At 34.8% G+C, this 23,089-nt stretch overlaps 1 protein-coding gene across 2 annotated transcripts in view; it reads left to right on the top strand.

Moving 5' to 3' along the window:
- LOC105227268 (uncharacterized) overlaps positions 1-23,089 on the top strand; it is a 545,529-nt gene that overhangs the window by 275,385 nt on the left and 247,055 nt on the right. The gene's annotated exons all lie outside the window — the stretch shown is intronic.

The raw sequence follows: 23,089 nt of genomic DNA, 5'->3' as shown, positions 1-23,089 counted from the left end.
GGGGTTTAAATTTGCTAAATAAACGTCAAGCATGTCGGCTGCAATGCGTAAGGTGATTTTCCTTTACTAATATGTAATAGCAACGGAACTAAATATTTGAAAAAAATATATATGTAAATACAGATCTACATATATAGTTTGTTATTTTAGTGATCTTTATTTCGGTCGTAATATAGAAGCAAAATTTATACACGAAGCAAAGTTAGCAACACATATATTTTCGAGTATCAGGATGTACATATGAAGTGTGATTCCGAGCTTGCCTACTTTCTTAAAGAAAAAAAGCAGAAACTTCAAATTTAATTGGGCATGCTTATTATCATTCGAAGGAACGTTATTTGGCTTTAATTTTTTTTTAAGTATCCCTTTCAAATGTTGGCCCTGGCTACGTCTCAGATGGTTCATCCAATGAGTCCAATTTTCGATGACTCACTCGAGCATTTCGACTGGTAAGTGGCGAATGACACCAGTGATGTTTTGCTCTAAGGCCTAAATCGAAGCGAGTCCGCATAGACCTAAGACTTTTCATATCCTTGCAAGGAAAAATCGAACGGTGTGATATCATACCATATTGGTGGCCAATCGACCGGCTCAGAACATGAAATTATCTCATCACCGAAGTGTTCTCTCAATAAATCCACTGGTTGATGCGATATGTAGGAAGTGGCACCGTTTTGTTGAAGCTAAATATCGCTGAGATCATGAACTTCAATTTACGTTCTTACCGGCATCATTTTTGAAGAAATATGGACCTATGATTCCACCGGTCCACCAACCACACCAAACCGTTGTTTTATTCTGAATGAAATGGCAGCTCTCGAATCAGTTCAGGTTACTATTCGTCCCAAGTGCAGCGACTTTGATGTTTACATACCCATTAAGTCAGAAATGAGCCTCATTGCTGAACAAAATTTGGCTCTTAGAACTTTTCAAGATCCCATAGAGTGAAGTGTGCTAATATTTCTAAAGAAGTAGAGATCACGTCTGAAATTTTGTTCAAGTCTTACTCCTGAGATATCTACGAGGTGTGTTTAAAAAGTATCGCGAATCGTAACTGACATTTTCTTCGATTGTAGGGGCGTGGTGCATCATGAGTTCTTGCTACAGGGAAGAACGGTCAATATGGAATATTACCTGCTAGTTATGCGCAATTTGCGCGAAGCAATCCGCCAGAAATGCCCGGATTTGTGGAAGAACAAAAATTGGCTTTTGCACCACGATAACGCCCCTCTCACACACATCATTGCTTGTGCGCGACTTTTGGCCAAAAACAACACACTAATGATGCCGCAGCCATTGTATTCCCCAGATCTTGCCCCCTGTGACTTTTTCTTGTTCCCTAAACTGAAGAGGCCCATGAAAGGACGACGTTACGCTTCTCTTGACGAGATAAAGACGGCATCGAAGGAGGAGCTGAAGAAGATAAAAAAATGATTTTTTGAAGTGCTTCGAAGATTGCACAAGTGTATAATATCTCGTGGGGATTACTTTGAAAGGGGACAAAATAGATATTCATGAATAAATAAATAATTTTTCAAAAAGCACAAAATTCGCGATACTTTTTGAACACACCTCGTATTGTGAGGGTCGCCGGCCAGGTGTCGTTTTTAATAAGCCCTGCTCAGTTACTATAGACTATAGGGAATAACGTGATAGAAGCTTACCATATCTTATTATCAGACCAATTTAAGTTATGGAAAATGCTGAGATAGTCGGCATCACAAAAACCTTTTGCTTACTTCGGACAACAATCACAACCATGAGAATACTTCAGAGCAATGTTTGACACTGTTTAAGGGCAAATCAAAGGAGAAGTCGTGACTGTCCGAGAAACAACTTATTTTCATCAGAAGCCCAGAAATTACCGAATTAGTCGAGACAATGGCTCTGGAAGTTGAGATAGGCTAAGAACTGATGTCCCTTACTGTTAAATTCTCCCGATTTGGCTCCGTATGACTTACTACAAAATTGCAGAATGTTTCCGAAATTTGAAAAATCACTCGCCTATCAGCAGTTTGAGTCAAAACTACGGAGGCCTGCTTTTTAAGCCTTCACAAAAAAGTTGTTTTTTACTACGAGCCGAAGAAGCAATTTTTGCAAAATTTTTATTATATTTTAGTGTTTTATTGGACATGACTTGTACCTCCTGTTATATTACTTGATTAGAGCTCCACTCATCAAGCTCACCACCAGCGAATGCAAAATACCAGGTAAATCTCAGGCTACTGCACCAAAAGCTTTACCAAAATTGTGGTCACCTCCTAACCACAGTGCTGCTATTATCTGGTTGCAATTAAAAACTTTTGAACCAGTCGATGGCATCCATTTGAAGACTTCTGAAATACCTGGCGTAAATTGTAGTTATTTATTAGTAATAGTGCTATGTATGCTTACTTGAGAGGTGGAGATATTTTATTTTGTGTGGATTTCTCATAAAACTTTTATATCCAACCTCCATTGTTGATTTTATGAAGTCATGTATACTTTAATCTTTTTCTACTAAATTACTAAATTGTCAATTAAGAAGTTTCTATATGAAATACATGTCGCTCTTTATCATGTTTGATTAACAAAGTCAATGGCTTCAGTCTACTTCAGCTCTTCCTATTCGTCAAGCCCTTCCATAGTTTTCTAAAATACTCTTTCAAAACTTCGGACTCTGAGTATTCTCAATCAAGCCTTCTCTTTCAAGCTTACAGGATTTCATAACTTTTTTAAACAGTTCCAGTTTAAATGCTCTTATCAACTTCGAGGATTTCAAGCATTAAGTTCTTATTCTGCATTATCGTCAACATTACCTCATTACTTTGTTTTTCTTAATTTCTCTCTAAAGTTACAGAATCGCTGCTTAATCGTTATATTTATTTTATCAATCAGTTAATTTTATTCTACCTTTCTCTGCGCTCAACTCCACCCAAAAACAGACTTAAAACTGCTTAGACGGAAATCCCTAATAAGCAGGGAATTCATTCCATTTGAGGCTTATTTGCGAGCACCTTACCAATAGCCAATAAAGACATAAACAATGCTTAGCACAAAAACATAAAACCCAAAGCTTTATTTGCTAACCGCAACCGACATTAGCAAATTGCCGAACTATAAAAACCGAAATCCTCACTAATATTGGCAAATAAGCAGCGCACAGCAGGGGCGGACTTAGCAGCGAAGAGAAGGCAGCTAGCTGGCAGCAGAATAGTTAAGTACATGACGAGGTAGGAATAACGGTAGTAAGAAGTGCAAATAAGTTGCTAACTAGCGGCTTAAATTGTAGCAAGACTGTCTTAGAAGGGTGCTAAGCTTTCTGCTTCTCTTTTACGCTTGGAGAATTGTATGAGTAAATATTTGGAGGAAGGGTGTGCGTTTGGAGTTATTATATATGAAGTATGCATATATGTACGTATGTATGTATATACGTATATAAAGTATAAAAGCAGCTGATATTTATGTAAACATTTGCGCGAATACGCGCTTATCAGGAGCACTTCGCACCAAAAGCACAAAGTACATGATTAAGTGCGTATCTCATTAAATGTATGTATGTCTGTACAAGTATGTCTGTATATTGGTACTCACCAAGGAGTTCCTGTTGCTACGTTGAACGTGATTCATTCTTTTGGCGGGCTAAAATTGTAAAATTATCCTGTTCGCGCTAGCTATCACACCCGGTTCAATGGGAGACCCCACCTTTAACATTTTTTTACTAAAGTTAACATACCTATATATGTATTGTATGTATACTAATATGAAAAATAGTGAGACTTTGTTCATGATTTTCTTTATTTGTTATTCAAAATCCATATCGTTTCCCTTCGAGTAATACACTTTGGCTTCAATACCCTTGTGCAAAGGTTTTCTTTTAAGAGTTGTTAAGGTTATTTTCCGGAGAGGTCTGAGGTGCTAAGCAAGCAACCTCCAGGTATGTTGGAAATCCTTTCTTGATGTTAAATGGTTTCTTGATATTTTGGCTTTCATTACAGCCCATACATTTTCTAATAGAATGTAGTATGTTGGCTATGATGATCAGTCCAAAATAACAATATGGTTTTCTTGTTTCTAGTCTATCAGTTTACAGGGTCTGGTCCCATGTTTCGGATAAATGTTCTAAAGGGTCAGAAACAGACCTTTGGTATCAATTATTTTACAATTTTAATGGGATATAAGAATAGAGAGTAAACATTTTAACAAAAAGGTTGGAAAAAAATAATAAATGGATTAATTAATAAATATTTATATAAAAATTAATCAAACCAAAATACAAATTTTGTTTTCTTGAATGAGCCCGCTTTTCTTTAGTTCTCTATCGGGATGCTTTCCCGTAACTGAATGAACTTGTGTACGTTATCTGTTTGTAAAGCAATTTTCTGCGGGTTTTTCTATATTTGTCTTTAAAAATAATATTTCAATGTAAGGAATGAGCCCTGTTAACTAGGTAGAAACAGTTCATCTGGCTACACTTGTCTATGAGATGACAGGCGGTACATTTCTAGCTCCACAACTGAGAAAAATCCATTCCCAACCGAAATGTTGATGGAAGATGTTCGGACTCATACCACTTGTACCTTCTAGTCAGACTAAGCTTGAAAAGCTCCACTCAGATGTAACCATTGTGTGCGCGAATCGCTTTTGGCATAAAGTACTCTATGTAATGTATGTATACTCCACCTATGTATGTATGTGTGTATGTATGTATAATAAGTCTCGAGGAATTACACAATACAATCACTTACCTGCATTGAGGCAGCATTACACCAACACACCTACACAAATGCTTGCGTTTCACTTTAAACTACTCGACGCGTTTTAGTGTGTGCTCTTAGTTGCCAGCGCGGTCGACTGCTGCCACCCATGTTTTCGTGCCCTTGTATTGCAAATACGTCGCTGAGCCTGCTGCGAGTGGCAAGCAGCGCTCGGCAACTTAAGTGTGATTATAAGCGCGTTGGTACGCGCTTACGCTTGCCAAGCACTTCATTTCAATATAAGCCATATAGAGCACACTCATATATATGTATATACTGATGCATCTAAGTGGGCACATATGTATATTACCAGAAACTCCCCAAAAATCTCTTCTAATCTAGCACTTGGCAGCAACAGCGCTACGGCACTAAGTAAACCCAGCTAACTAACCGCTGTTGCACACAGCCACGCCTTCTTCTTCGTAAATCTTCTTAAACAGCCCACTCACCCTTGGTTGCTGGTACCTTTGCAGTTTTTGCTATTGCTCGTCTACTTGCCACTAAGTACCGTTAGTGCATATCGCTCGCTGACTCCGCGTGCCACCTGCTTGTTTATTTCAATTAGCTGAAACCGAAATTCACTTGATTTAGTTCCCAAATAATTTCACTCCATTTTAATGTGCAATAATGGCTGTGAAATTCACAACGACTTGTTGGAAACCTATTTCGATAATGAAGCGATTAAGTCAGTAATTGATTGTGGTTTCGGATAGATTATCCATATCATTAGCTTGAATTTTAGTTTAACTTTTCAAGGAAAGCGAACTTATGAGAAGCGCAACAACGTAAAAGCCATGACAACTAAAGTAAGAAGAACTATGGATGAACATTTCCAAATAGTGGCATTGATATACTCGCGTATCTTGCAAAGATCAAAAACCGTGTACATGCCTTATGTTATGTTATGTTAGTTATATAGAGTCTAGGTGGAGTTTTCACTCGATTGTATTTACTCTAAGCACAAAAGTGTAGCGTTACTAAAAAAATACGCTGTCTAAATTTTATGAAGACAACTAACATATTGGCCGACATATGCGATATAAAGTCACCCGGAATTTCGGGTGTGATCAAATTGAAAAGTGAATTTTTAATTTATGTTTCACGTGTTTTTCGAATCAGTATATTTTTTTCTGTAAGTTGGTAGTATTGTTAGTGACATCTATGCTAAATTACACGTCAAAATATTCATTAGTATATGAGAGACGCGTCCAAGTGCTATGATGACTGGAAAACTCTTTGTCATAGGTGTATTGCAGCGGGAGGGGATAACTTTGAAGGAGATGAAATGAACAAAATTCACCTTTCAATTTGATCACAGTAGTATCTCACACATTGACCGATGTTTACGGTAAAAATTCAATTATAAACACTGGGTCCACATATTCAGTACCTGGGGTCGTTTTGTGGGTGTAACAGTTGTCCGATTGGGCCCATCTTAAAACTCGTAATTCACGAAATGCCTTTTTTGACCAAAAAACATTGAACTTGTATGACCAAAAACTGCGAGGAGTTCATCTATGCACTGCTACTGAGTTAGTTCACGTAGAAAGTTGTAAAATATAATCGACAGAAAATGCTCGCGATTTAGTTTAATTTTTTGGCCAAGATGAATATTCTGATTATGTAGGACATCAAAAATGGCAAACTTTACTATGAGGTTCTGAGTTGACATATTCCAAAACTTAGATTGCCTAATCCCGCTATATAAAATGCAACCTAAGTACCAGACTAAGGAAAGCTAATATATCGCTATGGCAAAGCTTTTATAAACCCCAGCAGATATTCGGTTATGGTTTAGATATTAGAGGTCCATATTAATAGGATAGTATCTAGCGGTATCTACGCCAATAACATCTTCCTCTCTCAAATTTTATCTTATTCTGATTTATTTTACTTCTATAACAACTTTTTGTCTTTGATATTTACAATCTAACCTTAAATTTACATCTTTTATTTGCAGGTAAGTCCCGAATCTGAAGACTCAAGCAATATTTCTAATGAAAACGTAACTTAAGAGATTCCTGGAACCTATTTAATAAAAGGTCAAAATAATTAAGTTTATAACATCCCAAAGTGAGTTCTAAGTAAGTACCGTTTATCAGAACACGTACTTAAAAACTGGCTAAGATATTTAAACTATAGCTGCTCAATTCCTTTTATACGGTTTAGATATCTCTGTTTAACGGATTAAAGATTGGACATTTGTATAGATACTGCTATAAATTTCATTATCCTCTGCTCTGTCCATACCGCTTTACTATATTTCCGAACTTGAGATCTGAGCGTTAAATATCTCGTAACGAGCCCTAGTAAATTATTTTGTATATACGAGAAATTGAATGCTTTTGGACCAAAAACTATTTCCCAAAATATCTTTACGATACGCCCTCTAGTGGTGTAGTTCCATGACCTAATGTGTGGCTCTAACATCCATTGTTTTAAGCTGATTTTGAAAAGACTGAGCGGCCCTGCGTAGCTAACGGGACCCAAGCTACCAGCGAAATTGTCTGTTTATTTTCGATTTTTTTAAATATAATTTAACTCGTTACATATTCTCGATGGTTCTATAATAGAGCGGAAAGTGTTTCTTTTAGGTCAATTCTCTATAGAAACCGAAAATTTGAAAATTGAATGAAGCAAATATTTTGATTCCTATCACACTACGGTATGATACCTAGTTAATTAGAGTACTTATCTGGCAAAGTTTAGTTTAGACTCATCCCTTTCGTTGATATTCTCGCCACCCCCTACTGTGTGGGCTACCAACATCCAGTGTTGTACCAGCGCGCAGCGGTGCTTCACCATGAAGAGTCCTGTAAGAAGCCGCAACGAGTTGTACCTCATCCTTGGTATATTGACGACTTGCCTTTAGTCTAGTTACCAGGTTTCCCAAGGCTATCCATAATTTCTGAACTAAAGCCGAATCATAGCCCATCCAATTATAATTGAGAAGGAGTTTGGCAGAGGCGACCTTGATCCTATGAAGAACATTTATTGTTAAGTTCAGGTTTCTTCTCTTGATTGGGTTGCATCTCCGGATGTCTCTTACCTGCGACTTGCAACTTCAGTGTGGTTTCCAAGAACTCTAATAGATCACTTTTCTCCTCTTGCTTTCCCATCGTGTTTTCGGTTGTATCGGCTGGGTTGCGCTCTTTGAGACGATGTTAAACGATATTTATTCTTAAACCTTTCGTATAACATATCCTCTATCGATTTGTTTATTTAGATGATGTGGTTTTAGCTACCATAATTCTTGCCGCAGTTGGTGACCTTCAGCAACTGACAGTCTTCCGTCGGCATGTCAGAATTCTTTTTTAAGGGGAGCCACAGTGCATTCTTCGGTTTCATCGTGCGAGTTATAAGCATCTTTGCCTTCGAAATTGCCGGAATGCAACTACGCCCCACTATTTCCAGAACGGCGTTATCCCACAGGCCTTGAAGCTTGGCAACCTTTTCCTTTATCCATAGCAGTGAGGGTTCGTACTTGCATTTTAGGATCTTGACCGAATTAAGTCAGTCCAAACCATCGAAAGTTGGCATAGCCGTGCCGCTGTCTTCATCCAGTTTTGCGAAGAACGTAGCCAGCAGTTTTAGCTCTAACACTTTTCATTTCTCCTGAATAATATGTTTAAGATGATTGCTTGCTCATTGCGGAAGCTTTCAACTACTCAATTGTCAAATCTGACAAGCGGTTTGTAAAATAAGCTATATTTTTACTTTATTTACCTTAATTATTGTCTGAATATGAAAAAGTCGTGTGAGATACAAGTACTCATAAGATGATTAGCTGTTGGAGCCAAGAAGCTTTTCCTAAGCAATATTTTATAAGGATTTGCATATTAAAAATGCAAAAAATCCACCTCTGAGTCAAGATTACAGCTCTGCAATAATAAAAAGTTGAAACCAGTTACCACAAATCCCGAACGAAAATAAAAAAAGATTTCCTTCCGCCACCAAAAATCTCAATATACGCCTATCATATCATTATCTTGCTATTTAGCTGCGAAACAAATATTTATGCAAAGCGCATAGCGACATAAATTAGCGAAATACTGTATATATGTATGTATGTGTGTGTGAGAAAAATATTTCGCATGTGTATTGTGCACACATGTAAACATTATGTAAACAACGGCAATTTTGCTGTATCCTTTTTAACCTATTTTCGCAACAGTTGTACTTTCACTAATGGCATCTGCAACATTAAGAACATTATGTACCGTACATTAGCCGCACTGAAAGGGAACATGCATGTTCTACATTTATATCCACATTTAAATGTGTCAGCACACGCTTGCCTTGCATGCGTGTGTGTGTGTGAAGAAAGTTTGAAAGTGTGAGTGAATTTTATATGTTCCAGCGTTTGGCCTTTGAGTAACATTTGGTATTTATGTTATTTGCCCCCAAAAATTCTCAAACCAATCACGGGCATTGCATAAAGCCGGCTGGCACGCACACATATACACACATACATTGAATACATGCATATGTGTGCATTGATTATGGTGAAATGTTTGAGAGTTGGCAGACAGCGTCAACTTCAATTCTTGGCAAACTGACAAACAATTTTTTGATTGAAACAAAGTGTAATTTATTTCGAATACAAATAAATGCCTACATTCATGCTATATATACACATACATATGTATGTACATCCATTTATGCACCTTGCTACGTTGCTTTTTCGGGCAGTGTGCTCTACGTTACTCTTCCGCATAAATATATGTATACCGTTATTGTATTGCGTCAGCGCAACTCGGCATATGAATATTTGACTTCGCTGAAAAATTCACTTATGAATATGAATTTGCATATGCTCAGCGCGTAGTATACATATAGGCGCACATTAAATGCCGCGTCTGTGTTTCCGCTTCTTTTCGATGACTGCTGGTGTATGACTGTACGTACAGTGAGTGACAAAAGTGTGTACTCCATATTATGGAAGTAGCTTTTGGCAAGCGTTATTGAGTGGTTGTCAAAAAAAAAATGTTTATGTGTATATAGATATATTTCGAAAGGAAAATAAACTAAAAAATATAAAATGGTGAAAAAATAAAATAATGGAATTTCAATTAATATCAAATATATTTTTTTCGAAATTTGAGATAGTAGTGGATGATATATTGTGAAATATAAAAACAGGGGCGGATCCAGAGTAGAATTTTGGGGAAAACTATATAATTTTGTACTTGCAACGCAAAGTCCATTTCTTTGAGGAGCGTCACTTATGATGGAAATATTGAATGCATAACTTTTAACTCCCTACCCGTGGATCTGCCCCTGTATAAAAGACATTTTCTTTGCACTTGCACTCGGCTGCGCCGAAGCTAATATACCCTTCACAGGTGCATTTCTTTTATTAACTATGTTTTCAGTTTGTATGGAAGCTATATGCTATAGTCATCCGATCTGAACAATTTTTTCGGAGATTATATTATTACCTTAAGCAGTAATCCAAGCCAAATTTCGTGAAGATACCTCGTCAAATGCGAAAGTTTTCCATACAAGCCTTTGATTCCGATCGTTTGGTTTGTATGGCAGCTATATGCTATAGTGGGCCGATCTGAACAATTTCTTCCGATATTACATTATTTCTATGAACAATAACTCATACCAAATTTCGTGAAGATATATCGTTAAATGAAGAAGTTTCCCATGCAAGCATTTGACTCCGATCATTCAGTTTATATAGCAGCTTTATTATATAGTTAACAGATCTGAACAATTTCTTCGGAGATGACATTGTTGCCTTAGAAAATGATCTGTGCGGAGTTTTGTGAATATATCTTGTCAATTGCAAAAGTTTTCCATACAATAACTTGATTCCGATCGTTCAGTTTGTATGGCAGCTATATCTTATAGTGGTCCGATATCGGCAGTTCCGACAAATGAGCAGCTTCTTGAAGAAAAAATGATGTTTGCAAAAAAACGATATCCGTAAAAACTAGGACTAGTCCCATAGACAGACGGACATGGCTAAATCGACTCAGCTCAACATACTGATCATTTATATATGTATATGTATATTTTAAAGGGTATCCGACGCTTCCTTCTGGGTCCTCAAATAGATTTCAAAGTTCGGCTAAGCTTCTAACAGTAACCAATACACTTACAATTTTCCTTATATTGACCTAACATCGAAAAAAGCATTAATTTTGAAGAAAAAATCTTAAGTCCGAATACTGTATTTTTTTAAGGCATTAGTAAGTAAGTCACTTAAAAACTCAGCCATGAGCCTCCTCTTCCTTTTCCCCACCTCAGATCACCCGTAAATTATTTTTCCCTTAATATTATTATTTTATTTTTCTTTTCTGATGGGGTTCAATGTACTATGAATTTCTTTTTTTTTTTTAATAATTTTTGAAGGCCTCTGCACTAATCTATAAAGACTGTTTTGCTTTTCAAAATGATAATAAGAAATCCAGATAATAGTAAAATTAAGGATTTTTCGAGGAATACTGCGCTTACTCGCAAATATTTTCTTTTAATGACACAAGAGTTAAATTTTGCTGGAAAATTTACCTTAACAAAAGCATAACCTAAGATTACGAGGCAAAGACCATCTCTTATCAAAAAATGTTTTGTCCGAAAATTGTGCAATCAGCACTCAATTCCTGTTTGAGTAAAGCATTTCCTCATATTAAATGTACTTTTTTGGAACTGATGATAAACGCCGTCTCTTTCCTAATTGGGGAATTGCCAGCACAGACTTAGTTTTGTAAATTCCAAGGTATATTAAGTTTGCCATGATGTCAGAAAGAAATATTGGAAACCCTATAAAATATTTATAAATGATTAGGGGAACAAGCTGAGCCACTTTAACCATGCCTGTTTGTGTGCCCGTCCATCGTATTGCTATAGCGTATAGCTCACATAAAAATTGACCGATCAAAGTCATGGTGACATTGTATGGGAAGCTATATTATTTGACAATATACTTATACAATCATCCAAAGCCACAGTCCTCGAATAAATTCTTCAGATCGTACCACTACAGCATAATTCTAGCTTCCAACCACACAATTAAAATTAAATTCATGTAGGGAACATTTTATTTGGAAGGTTCAGGTTAGGATAATTATTACTTTAGGATTGAACCCTTTTTTCTCGAAGCCGTACATATTTTTTACATGAACTGCTTCGCTTTTAGTAATTATTAATCGGAGCTAGAACTGTCGCCGTAGATCCGGCCTAATTTTTGGAGAAACTTGAGTCGATTTGGATAAACTATTCGAAAATATGTCTAGAAGAGAATTTTTAAAAATTCAAATTTTTTCGAAGATGTAGATGTGTTGCTTATTCGGCATACAGACTGGTTTGGCTGAAGACATCGTGCGAGACTTCAAACTACTCTCTCTACTCAAAACTGTAATTTTCAAAACGTTACCCACGATTTCTCAGGTACTACTGAACCGATTTACCAAAAATTGTTTGAGAGTTTTCTTTATAGACTTGCCTATGTCTGAAATAAGCTATATCTCGAAATTTAAATGCCTCACTTTTTTTTCAAAACAATTGTTTTAAGCTTTTCCTATTATTCTTATCGTGGTCGCGTACCATTTTTTTAGATCCAGATCTTTGTCGTCTGGAAATTTTCGAAATTGTTAACCTTTTTATTTTTTGAATTTTTTCATATTGATCTAATGCTAATAAATATGTAATAGAATATTTTATAGTGAAGATATTAATCGCCTAGTTTTCAGGTCATCTCAAAAATTACCTGTCATGTTTCTAGACATGGATGAACGAAACAAGCCCTATGTCATGAATAACACGTTCAGTATTAACTCAAAAGCTTGAATAGAGTCTGGTTTATTGCTAAAGGCCAATGACCTCAAGTAACCCCATAAGAAGTAGTCTAATAGTGTTAAATCACAAATTCTTGGAGGCAATAGAGTGTCACAATTTCTTGAAATTATCAAATCTCCAAACCCTTCTCGCAATAATTCGGTTGTTGCATGTGCTATGTAGCATGCAGCCTCGTTTTGTTGGAACCAGATCTTGTCAAGATCAACTTCTTCCAATTGCGGATATAAAAGTTGGTTTTCATCGATCTATACCTTTCTCAATTAACAGTAAAGTTTCACCAGCTTCGAAAAAAGTAATGACCGATGATTTCACCAGACCAAAAACCATACCAAAATGTCAATATGGGTGAATGTAATGGTTTTTCATAAATAATTTGTGGATTTTCTTCGCACCAGAATCGATAGTTTTGTTTATCTACCGCACCAGTCAGCTGAAAGTGAGGCTCATCGGAAAATATAATTTTCTTAAAAATAACAGTGATCGTTTTCAAGTGGTTCCAAGCCAAAATCAGCAAATACACGATGTTTACCGTGGTTCAATGGCATTAGTTCTTGAGGGAGAACAATTTTACACGGATGCAAGCCCGAATCCTTTCTCAAAATCTGCCAAGTATATATTTTCCCGTAGTTCCTGTAGGCGGTATAACCATATCACCTGCGAGGAGAAAATTCTTACGCCATTGCCTGCTTAGAGGCGAACTAGGCTCGGATGCAGAAGGCTAATCACCTACTCATCTTAAACCCTCTGACCGAAATAAACAAAGTGAAGAACTCTGCCAAGGAGTGGCTTGAAACAGTCCTAATTCTTGAGACCGTTTTGGAATAGACAATTGAGGTCTTCAGCAACACTTGTATGAACGGTGGCAATACTTTCATTACTTCGAACGGTTCTTTGTCTTACTTGCGCTTGAACATTATGTATTTTTGATTTTTGACAAAATGGTGGCATCCGAAAAAAGTAGGTTTTAGTGGCCAAATGTACGCTACAGAGTGGCTTAAAATCGAAATTATTGCCAATCGAATTTATCGAATTTTCTAAGATTCTGAAAACAGAGTTTCTAGAAAAACGGGCTTAAAGTCTTGGGGGCGTATACACTAATCAAAAAATTCTTACAAATACGCTCATATCTCCAAAATCACTTTCTGCATCAGCTTCAAACACTTTGTGGATATAATCCTTTTAGAAGTAGAGGTTTTGGAGTTACCACTTTTTGGCTCAACTTCAAATTTTAGGGGAATATTTTCAAAAATATGTTCTGAAATATATGTACCGTCGATACATATCAATTTTTTTGCAAATCACAAGTGGATATATCCCCCGATTATTCCTGCGCCTCACTGTACACACCCAAACATATGCGTGTGCGACCAACTCTTTTTTAAATATACATAAATTGGCGTATTTATTTAGTCAATCTACATGAATTTATGTTTTCCGTTATGCGTGCTCCACTTTGCTGCCGCCACCCCACCGCACCCTGCTGTCCTTCAATTTATACATGGCATTTCGATTGTTATTTATTTGGTAAATATCATATTGGCATATTTTTTCCTGCATCCGCTCCCACCACCGCCGCTGCTGCCGGCAATGTTAAGAAAGTTGCTTTCGCTGATTTCCAGGATGTGGCCATGGGCGAATCTTCGACGTGAACATGTAAACAAAGTACGATAAACGTGGGGAAAAACACGCCGAAATTACGCGCTGGCATACTTTTGGCGAGCGGGAGCGCGCTTACCCATATGCATATGTGTATATATATGCATGTGAGTATGTATGATTCTGGTGCGCTGGTATTGCTGCTACAATTTATGCGCCACACAGTGCTTCTGTTTTCATATCTGCTATTTATTTGCGATTATATGTATTTATATTCATATGTATGTATGTATATACATATTTATGTGAATGCATGCGCACTTTCACTATTTGCCTTTTTCTGGTTGTTGCCTGAATTTTAATGTACTTGCTGTGGCCTTTAAAAGTCATAAATCATGATTTTTCCGCACAGCCACTTCCTCCATAGCCAGGCTCTCCAAAAAGCACAAGAAATTAGCAAACCGTACGCTCATGCATATGTATGTATGATAGGCTTAAGGCCAGCTAGAGTTGTTTGGCCCAATGGTATTCGCTTTATACGTATGTATATACATATGTATATACCAATCCCAATAATAATTTTTATTTTTTTTTTTTCGAAAATAAGTTGCAATTGTTTGATTTTATGATTTTTCCTCGGTATTGTTGAACATATAATATTGTTGTTCGAAGAGTGAAGGAGTATAAAAAGTCAGTGCTTACATATACACGCATAAAATATGCATACGCACACTTTGAAACATTTTTTCAAAGATTTTTGAATACTTGGAATTTTCCATCAGAAAGTTTAATGACCTTAATTAGCTTACACTGACTTGTTCGCCTGGGGAATAACGCTAAAATATAAGCATAAGCGCATAATTTACATTGAGAATTTCTGCTGAATAATTTAATCCACTTTTACATGTAGGCATGTGCGGGAAATACAAGAAGAATATGCAAAACGAAATTAAAATTTCACAAGCTAATTTCGAAAATATTTGAGAATTTCATTTTATTTACGCACAGGTTGCTAGATTGTGTAATAATTTTTCAATTTTTTGAGCTGCCTATTTCTGGCTTTATTTTACTTGTATTGCCTACTTTTAGGCTGCACTGATTTCAATACAGTACCGGGTTTCTCCTCTAATTATAGGTTTGTTGAGCATAATAATGGTAACTAAACCTTGTTAATAATTATTAACATAACTTCTATGTATATGAATATATTTTAGGAAAAATTAATTAGCACAATGCAGAATATTTCAAAGTTCATGAAAAGTGCGAAGAGAAATGGAAATTCCTTAATTTAACTTATATGCTTTTTTACAATTTTGCGCTGCACCAACTGCTCATGCCAGTACACATTCAAACAGTTGTGGTTAAAATAATGGTACTAATCCAAACTGAAAAGTAAAATTTTTTTCTCATATCAGAAACAGGAAACTGCCGGCCATATGTAGACCCTCATATACCACTCAATTTTGAGGAAAATTTCATATGGAATAACTAAGTACTCCTTTGCTTTTTGATCAAGTCGATTCAATAAAGTATACTAAACTACTTTCCTTTTTCTTTTTCCATGTTCGAGACAGTCAAAAATTATAAATTAATATTTGTGAATCCCATTCTCTGATTTTTACCGTCAAATAACCCTTCGGCAACTGCCTAACGGACTGAGGTTATCTATATCCACGATTTATTCACTCATATTTATAGATCTAAGTTATTGTTTGAATGTCGAACAATTTGTTTTTTTTTATTGGTTGTTCGTTACCAAAATTTTTCATTTGTAAACTTCGTCAGTAATATCCCTTACGTATTACTTTGAGACAACAAAGATGTTCACTAACTCATTCCTTTGAAGAAGAATAAAAATAAAAAATTCTGAATTCAAAATAGGCGATGACATAAATATGTTTCGTTATTGGAGGCATTAGTTGATTTTTGATTCGCCAAGCGTTGGAGAGTGGCAAATCGAACGAACTATACCAGATATTCAAACAAATGAGCATAACTTCGCCTGCAACGCCGCGAAAAGAAGACAACTATTTAAGAGTACATACATATAATCAAATATTTATATAGAATTCTATATACTTTTTACATACATTGCATTTACATTAGTGAAAGCTGTCAAAATAAGCGTATGTGCTTGTCTTTTTTATTCATGAAATTAGTAAAAAATATTCAACATAGAACCAAAGGTGGGCATATTGTTTCAAGCTACTCTAAAACTGAAAATTTTGACGAGTTTGCAACCAATAATTAGCTCTATAGGCAAACACTTAACGATTTCTTGGCTTACAAAGTCAATATCAAGTGTCTAAATAAAAATGGGTACCAGAAAAGTGTCTGAAATCGTTTACTCATCGATGAGATTTTGTTTACACTTTTTGCTATTTTCTTGTCAAATGGAACATGTAACTCCGTTTGACCATTTTTTGTGGGAGTAAATGAAATCAATAGTCTATATTAACCGTGACTATGTAGTTCGAATCTCATAACGGGCGCTTCTTTTTACGTTTGATTTTAAATGATTTGACAATTTTTTTCGGAGTTAGTCTTTTTAGTAGCTCTTACATGATTTACACTTAGTTTAGTTTGCCAATTCATAATAAACAGACTTACTCCGGAACAACCCTCGCAAATTTATGATCAAAATTTTGTCTTTGTGCGTCTAATATTCGGTCGACATAATCGCCCAGCAAAGTTGACAAAACAACCAACCATGGATTCACATCGTTATTGTTCACTTTGTTTCTCAAACACGCTTTGCAAAATATCGCACAAGGCCGGATTAAGTCCATCCGCCATCGCTCGAAACCTATGAAGCTGTGACCATCCACTTAATGAAAGATTGAACAAAAGCAGAACGATATTTTGCGGGCCTATAAAATTCAACATGTATACGAAATGAAGCCGAATGACCATCAAGCGCATCGCATGTTCGATGAATGGACCCAAAACAAGATAGTCACAAATACCAATTTTCACAAGATAATTTCATTCGGCCTTGAATCTAATTTTTGGTTGAATTGGTACGTAAATAAACAAACTTATTGCATTTGGAGTGACGATAATCTACAAGACATTGATGGGATGCCCTTGCAACTTTGGCTACTGTTTTGGTGTGCTCTTTTGGGCAGAGGAATCATATATATAATTCCATACCATAATGTTACGAGGGTCATAAGGAGACGATAGAGCCATCAATTGAATGACGTCGGCCCAACAAGTCAGTACATTATCATAATATACACTGTAGCAAACATTCTCTCAATTTCTTAAATATAAATTCAAATTCGTTTTTCTCAAAATGGTGATCCATTTCCACTCTAAAAAGAAGAGTTTTGAAAATATCCAGTTCCATATTTTCAAAGAAAAACAAAAACAAAATTCATAGCAGGCGATAGCTTTTCTACACAGATAAGCCCGTGACGATTGACGCCTTTGAGGAGAATATTCAGCACGTTATTGCTGACGTCGCCGTAGTGTTTGATAAAAGTGCGCTTGCGCGGCACCCACTTTGCATAGAGCTTTGTCAGTCATAAATTAAATGATCTACTCGTTCAGTTAATATCTTTAGAGTGCCTGTTATCTGGAACAACTTCATCCAAAAGTATTTTGTGGCCTTGTTTGATGTTCTCGTCGGTAGCGACCTTTTTTGCGCGTCTACTCCTTTCACCGTCTTCGGTGCTCATTACATAACGTCTAAACTTAGCACGAGCAGTGGCCAAAGGCTTCTCATCAAGCCAAGTTTTTGCTTCCAGCGTATGAACAGGGTTTATTAAGTTTGTCACGAAGTTTGTAACACCCAGAAGAAACCGTCGGTGACCCTATAAAGTATATATATAAATAATCAGTATGTCGAGCTGAGTCGATTTAGCCATGTCCGTCTGTCTGTCCGTCTGTCTGTATATATACGAACTAGTCCCTCAGTTTTTAAGATATCGTTTTGAAATTTTGCAAACGTCATTTTCTCTTTAAGAAGCTGCTCATTTGTCGGAACTGCCGATATCGGATCACTATAACATATAGCTGCCATACAAACTGAACGATTGGAACCAAGTTCTTGTATGAAAAACTTTCGCATTTGACGTGGTATCTTCACAAAATTTGGTATAGATTATTTCCTAAGGCAACAATGTAATCTCCGAAAAAATTGTTCAGATCGGCTTACTATAACGTATAGCTGCCATACAAACCAAATGATCGGAATCAAGGACTTGTATGGAAAACTTTCTCATTTGACGTGGTATCTTCACGTAATTTAGCATAGATTATTACCTAACACATACCTTCAATCTCTGGTATTGTTCAGAAACGACTCCTAAAGCATATATCTGTCATACAAACTGAACAATCAAAATCAAGTTATTTTGTTTGCTTTGTTTATTTGTGAAGGGTATTCTACAATAACTTCGGTGTAAGTTTTTACTTGTTTTTATTCAATTTATTGAAAAATTAAAAATAATTATAATTCTCAGCAAACTGCATATTTTCCTGCAATTGGCATCGAAATTGTGTGAATTGTATGTTGTGAAATCGTGAATTGAAATTTAACATCCTTTATGGAGAAATTATTAAAAACCAGTATTTGTTGCTTTGCCGCTTTTTCACGCCTATCAAACTCCAAACGCTGGCCAGATTGTAATCAAATATTTAATTGCTTTCCACTTTTGTTAAATAAAACAGCATTTTTATATAGTTTCGAATTTTGTTTTCATAAATAAAAACATTTCTTATAATTTTTATTCTTTTCGTTTTTGTAAATATTGTGTTACACGTTATTAGCGTTTGCCCATTTATTGCTCGGTTGGCGCACAAGCACACAAACACACCAATGTTTACAATGTCGTCGCCGTTAGTTCGTGATTTATAGTAAAACTTACAAAACTATTTTATTTACACAAATACACATATACACATACAAATATATATAGTATATAGATTTCTGATGATTTATTGCAAATAGCAGCGGTTGCATAAAAAGCTATTAAGTAGTATTGTCGAACAATTGAAAATATTTGCACTTGCAACCAAATAATTTGCATAAATCGAATTTTCGAAATTGAGAATTTATAAAATTTTTAAATTTTTTTTCGAGCCAAAAATCATCATTAACAATTTCAATAAACGCTGCATTGTAAGTTTGTTGTAGTTGTTGTATAATTTTGCATATTTTATTTTGTATTTTTTCTAAGGCTACACACATGCATTTACCGGCTTATGCTTATGCCGTTATTTATTCGTTAGCTTAATAAATGGCTATGCATATTTTATATTAACAGTTATATTAGTTTTATTAATTTATTTTTACATTTTGTTACTAAAAATATGAAATTTTACATATGTATTTATTGCAAATTCCTCGCTGACTAAAAAATTGTTGTGATGCAGAAAATCACCGTTAGCATGCGCTAAAATGCATTCGAAATTAATCATAACTAGCAAAATTGTTTTAGTATTTGTTGGCCTTCATTAACCCTGTTAAGCGCTGTTCACACACAGGCATACATATAAAATTTCATGTACGTATATCTGTATTTGTATAGGTACTCGTATGTGTTGATATTTTTGTTTTTTGGGGTTAAGTTGCTACGACTCGGTAGTTGTTGCTAGCTTCGGCTAGTCTAAAGTTGGCTCAAAAGTTGTCGGGTGAGTGTAAACGCAGCATAAGCTCAGTTGGTTGCGCTTCTATAGCATTATGTCTAATAAAATATTGCACAAAATTTAATATTAAACTCTTTTGGTTCAAGTTCTCAAGTCGGACGGCTTCAATTTCTCTCTAATATGCCTACTAAAGTAAAATTGAAAGCTTCTTTTTCAATATAAATTTTATGAAATTAAATATAATATATTAACTGATGAATATATTAATCAATTTTGAATTTTCGGCGAAAATTTCTCATAATAATTTGAGACAGAAAGAAGTCAGGAACTTGCAAAGAGCAAGTTTAAAGCTTTTACTTTGTTTCTACTTCTATATACTTCAAGTTGTTTGCTTATTTGACGGAGGACTTTGCTAGTTTCCTTTTTTACTTTGATTTAAGCTTTCACTCTATTGAAGTATATGATTTTGCTTAAAGCTTTCATTTTTTTGTAGGCTTTCATTTTAGCATATGCCGTTTGAAAGCCCTATTTGAATTTGTTAAAAATTTTCGACTACATAAGCTTTCACTTCACCTAAGCTTTCATATCAACAAAGCTTTCACTACATCCAAGCTTTCATATTGTCATGTTGTTTAAAGATTTAGCTGGAGCTGGAAACTTTCATAAATATTTTATTTCAAACTTTTGCTTTGATATATGGTCAAACTTTGTTTAAAGCCTTCAAATGTTTAAAGTTTTCGCTTTTGTTTAAACTTTTACAGTTTTTCAGCTTTTTTAAGGTTTAAGCTTTTATTATCAAATTTTCTATCTGAGGAGCTTCTACTTTCTTCCCAGCTTTCACTTAAAGTTTTGATATAATTTAAGCTTTTAATTTTTTCACCTCTTAATTCTGAAAAGCTTTCACTTTCTTTTAAGTTTTCACTTAAAGCTCTGACATTATTTAAGGCTCTCATCTTAATTAGCTATTAATTTAAGCTTTTACTTTGTTTAAAATTTTAATTCTGAAAAGCTTTCACTTTCTTCACATCTTTCACTTAAAGATCTGACAATATTTAAAGCTTTCATCTTTATGTATGTCTTAATTCAAGCTTTTAAATCGTCATAATTCTAAGTTGTTGAACTAGCCTAGCCTCATGAAACATGTTCCTAGCGGCAATAAAACATGTTCCTAATGAATATCGGAATTCCCTTTCGGTTAGATTTCAAAAATTCGCTTAATAATGTTTGTAAGCTTTCATTGTATTTACAACAATTTCTTTGCCATTATTATATTTTTTTAATAAATTGTGATGTTACATGCAATAAAAAAACCTACACGCTTACCTTCATATTTAACGGTTACATTCGACCATACAATATATATAACAGTAATAATGTACTGACTTAAATGCTGCGTATTTCCGCTTAATAAATATTATTTTAGTACAACTTTGCTAGCGCTTACACATACAAATACGACGAGGTTTCACAACGAATCGTGCCATTTTGAATTATTAGTTGATATATACACACATTTTAAGGGCTTATTAGAAATATACAGAAATAAAAATAGTTCGGGCACAAGATATATGTATGTTGGACTTAATTGTGTTGTTTGCTACTTAGTTATAGAAATATCGCTTAAAACCTGACATTTACAGTTATTTTTATACACAGAATATTGTTATAATACATAATAGATCTTATAGTGCTAGTTAGATAAATGTACAAGTATATAGTATATATAGATATCGACTTAAAATTAATACATACAAACTTACATAGTAAATTGTATAAATAATTACATAAAAAAAAAATTATTTATTTTCATTTAAAATTAAAAAAAAACACATGTGTTTACTTAACACAAGTAAATTTTCGCTTATACTTTGCATTACATCACATTTGGTAAATATTGCAATGGCATTCGCCGTTTTGTGTCACTGTGGCGCAGGCAACGATTATTGATAAAGAACGCAAAATAAGGAAACACACAGAGGCAATCTAGTGTATGCGTGTGTGTGAGCGTGGGTGTATGTGTTATAGGCGAATTGATGCTGGCTTTTGGCATTTTAAATGCGTGGTACGTGTGCAAAAAGCCTTTATTATGTATTCGAATATTAGGGTGGTACTTAAATGCAGAAGAAACAATTTAAAAAAATGTTTGAGGATTTCGGGATATTTGGACGTTGACTGCTGTACTTAGACTTTGGTTATTGTGAAATTCACAAAATCGCTCATATATCTATATAAATTAGGGTAGTTCTAAAATGTAGAAAAATTATTTTTTTTTCAAATCCTATTTCGAAGAATTCTGAATATTATATAATTCATGAATAATTTTAGTTATATAAATTTGGGTGGTCACTAAATCTAGAAAAAAGACAGTTATATACATAAGTTAGGGTGATCATTAAATTTAGAAAAAATCGCTATTTACGTAAATTTCTGTGTTTTTTGAAAGCTAGCCCTTATGTAACATCATGTAGACCTTATACCAGGTGAATAAATATATCATTTAGTGTGGTCCTTATATGTGTGAAAAATATTTTACATAAATTTCTGTGATCTTTATAAACTCACACTTATGTAACATCGTTTAGCTCTTATATAAGATGAATAAATATATACATTAGGGTGGTTCTTATAAGTAGAATAAAATATTTTACGCAAATTTGCGAGATTTGTAAAATTTCACACTTCCTTATTTAATTCCCACACGACATGAATAATTACAGTTATAGAAATTAGGGTGATACTTAATGCAGAAAACATTTCTGTGATGCTTTTAAACACTTTCTTATGTAACACCGTCTAGATTTTACAGAAAAAAAATAAATATATAAATTAGGGTCATCCTTAAATGCAGAAAAAAACCTTTTACGTAAATTTCCGTGTTTTGCAAAATTTCACCCTTATGTGACATAATTTAAGCTTTATACAACATGAATAATTACAGTTAAAGAAATTAGGGTGATCCTTATATGTAGAAAAAACCGCTATTTACATAATTTCTGTGATGTTTTAAATTTGACCGTCGTTTAACACCGTCTAGCTCTTATACAAGCTGAATACACATACAAATTAGGGTGATCCTTATATGTAGAAAAATCCGCTATTTACGAAAATTTCTGTGATGTTTTAAATTTGACCGTCGTTTAACACCGTCTAGCTCTTATACAAGCTGAATACACATACAAATTAGGGTGATCCTTATTTGTCGAAAAAACATTTTTCACCCTTATGTAACTTTATTTCGTCCTTATACAGCATGAATAACTAGAGTTAGAGAAAGTAGGGTGGTCTCTTAATTCCAGTTTGCCTAAATTTCTAAAAGCTCACCCTTATAAAACATCGCTTAACCGACACCATAC

The sequence above is a fragment of the Bactrocera dorsalis genome, chromosome 4 (genome assembly GCF_023373825.1).
Source record: "Bactrocera dorsalis isolate Fly_Bdor chromosome 4, ASM2337382v1, whole genome shotgun sequence".
In the NCBI taxonomy this organism is placed as follows: domain Eukaryota; kingdom Metazoa; phylum Arthropoda; class Insecta; order Diptera; family Tephritidae; genus Bactrocera; species Bactrocera dorsalis.
The sequence above is the reverse complement of the archived record's forward strand: the minus strand, read 5'-3'. Positions and strand labels throughout refer to the sequence as shown.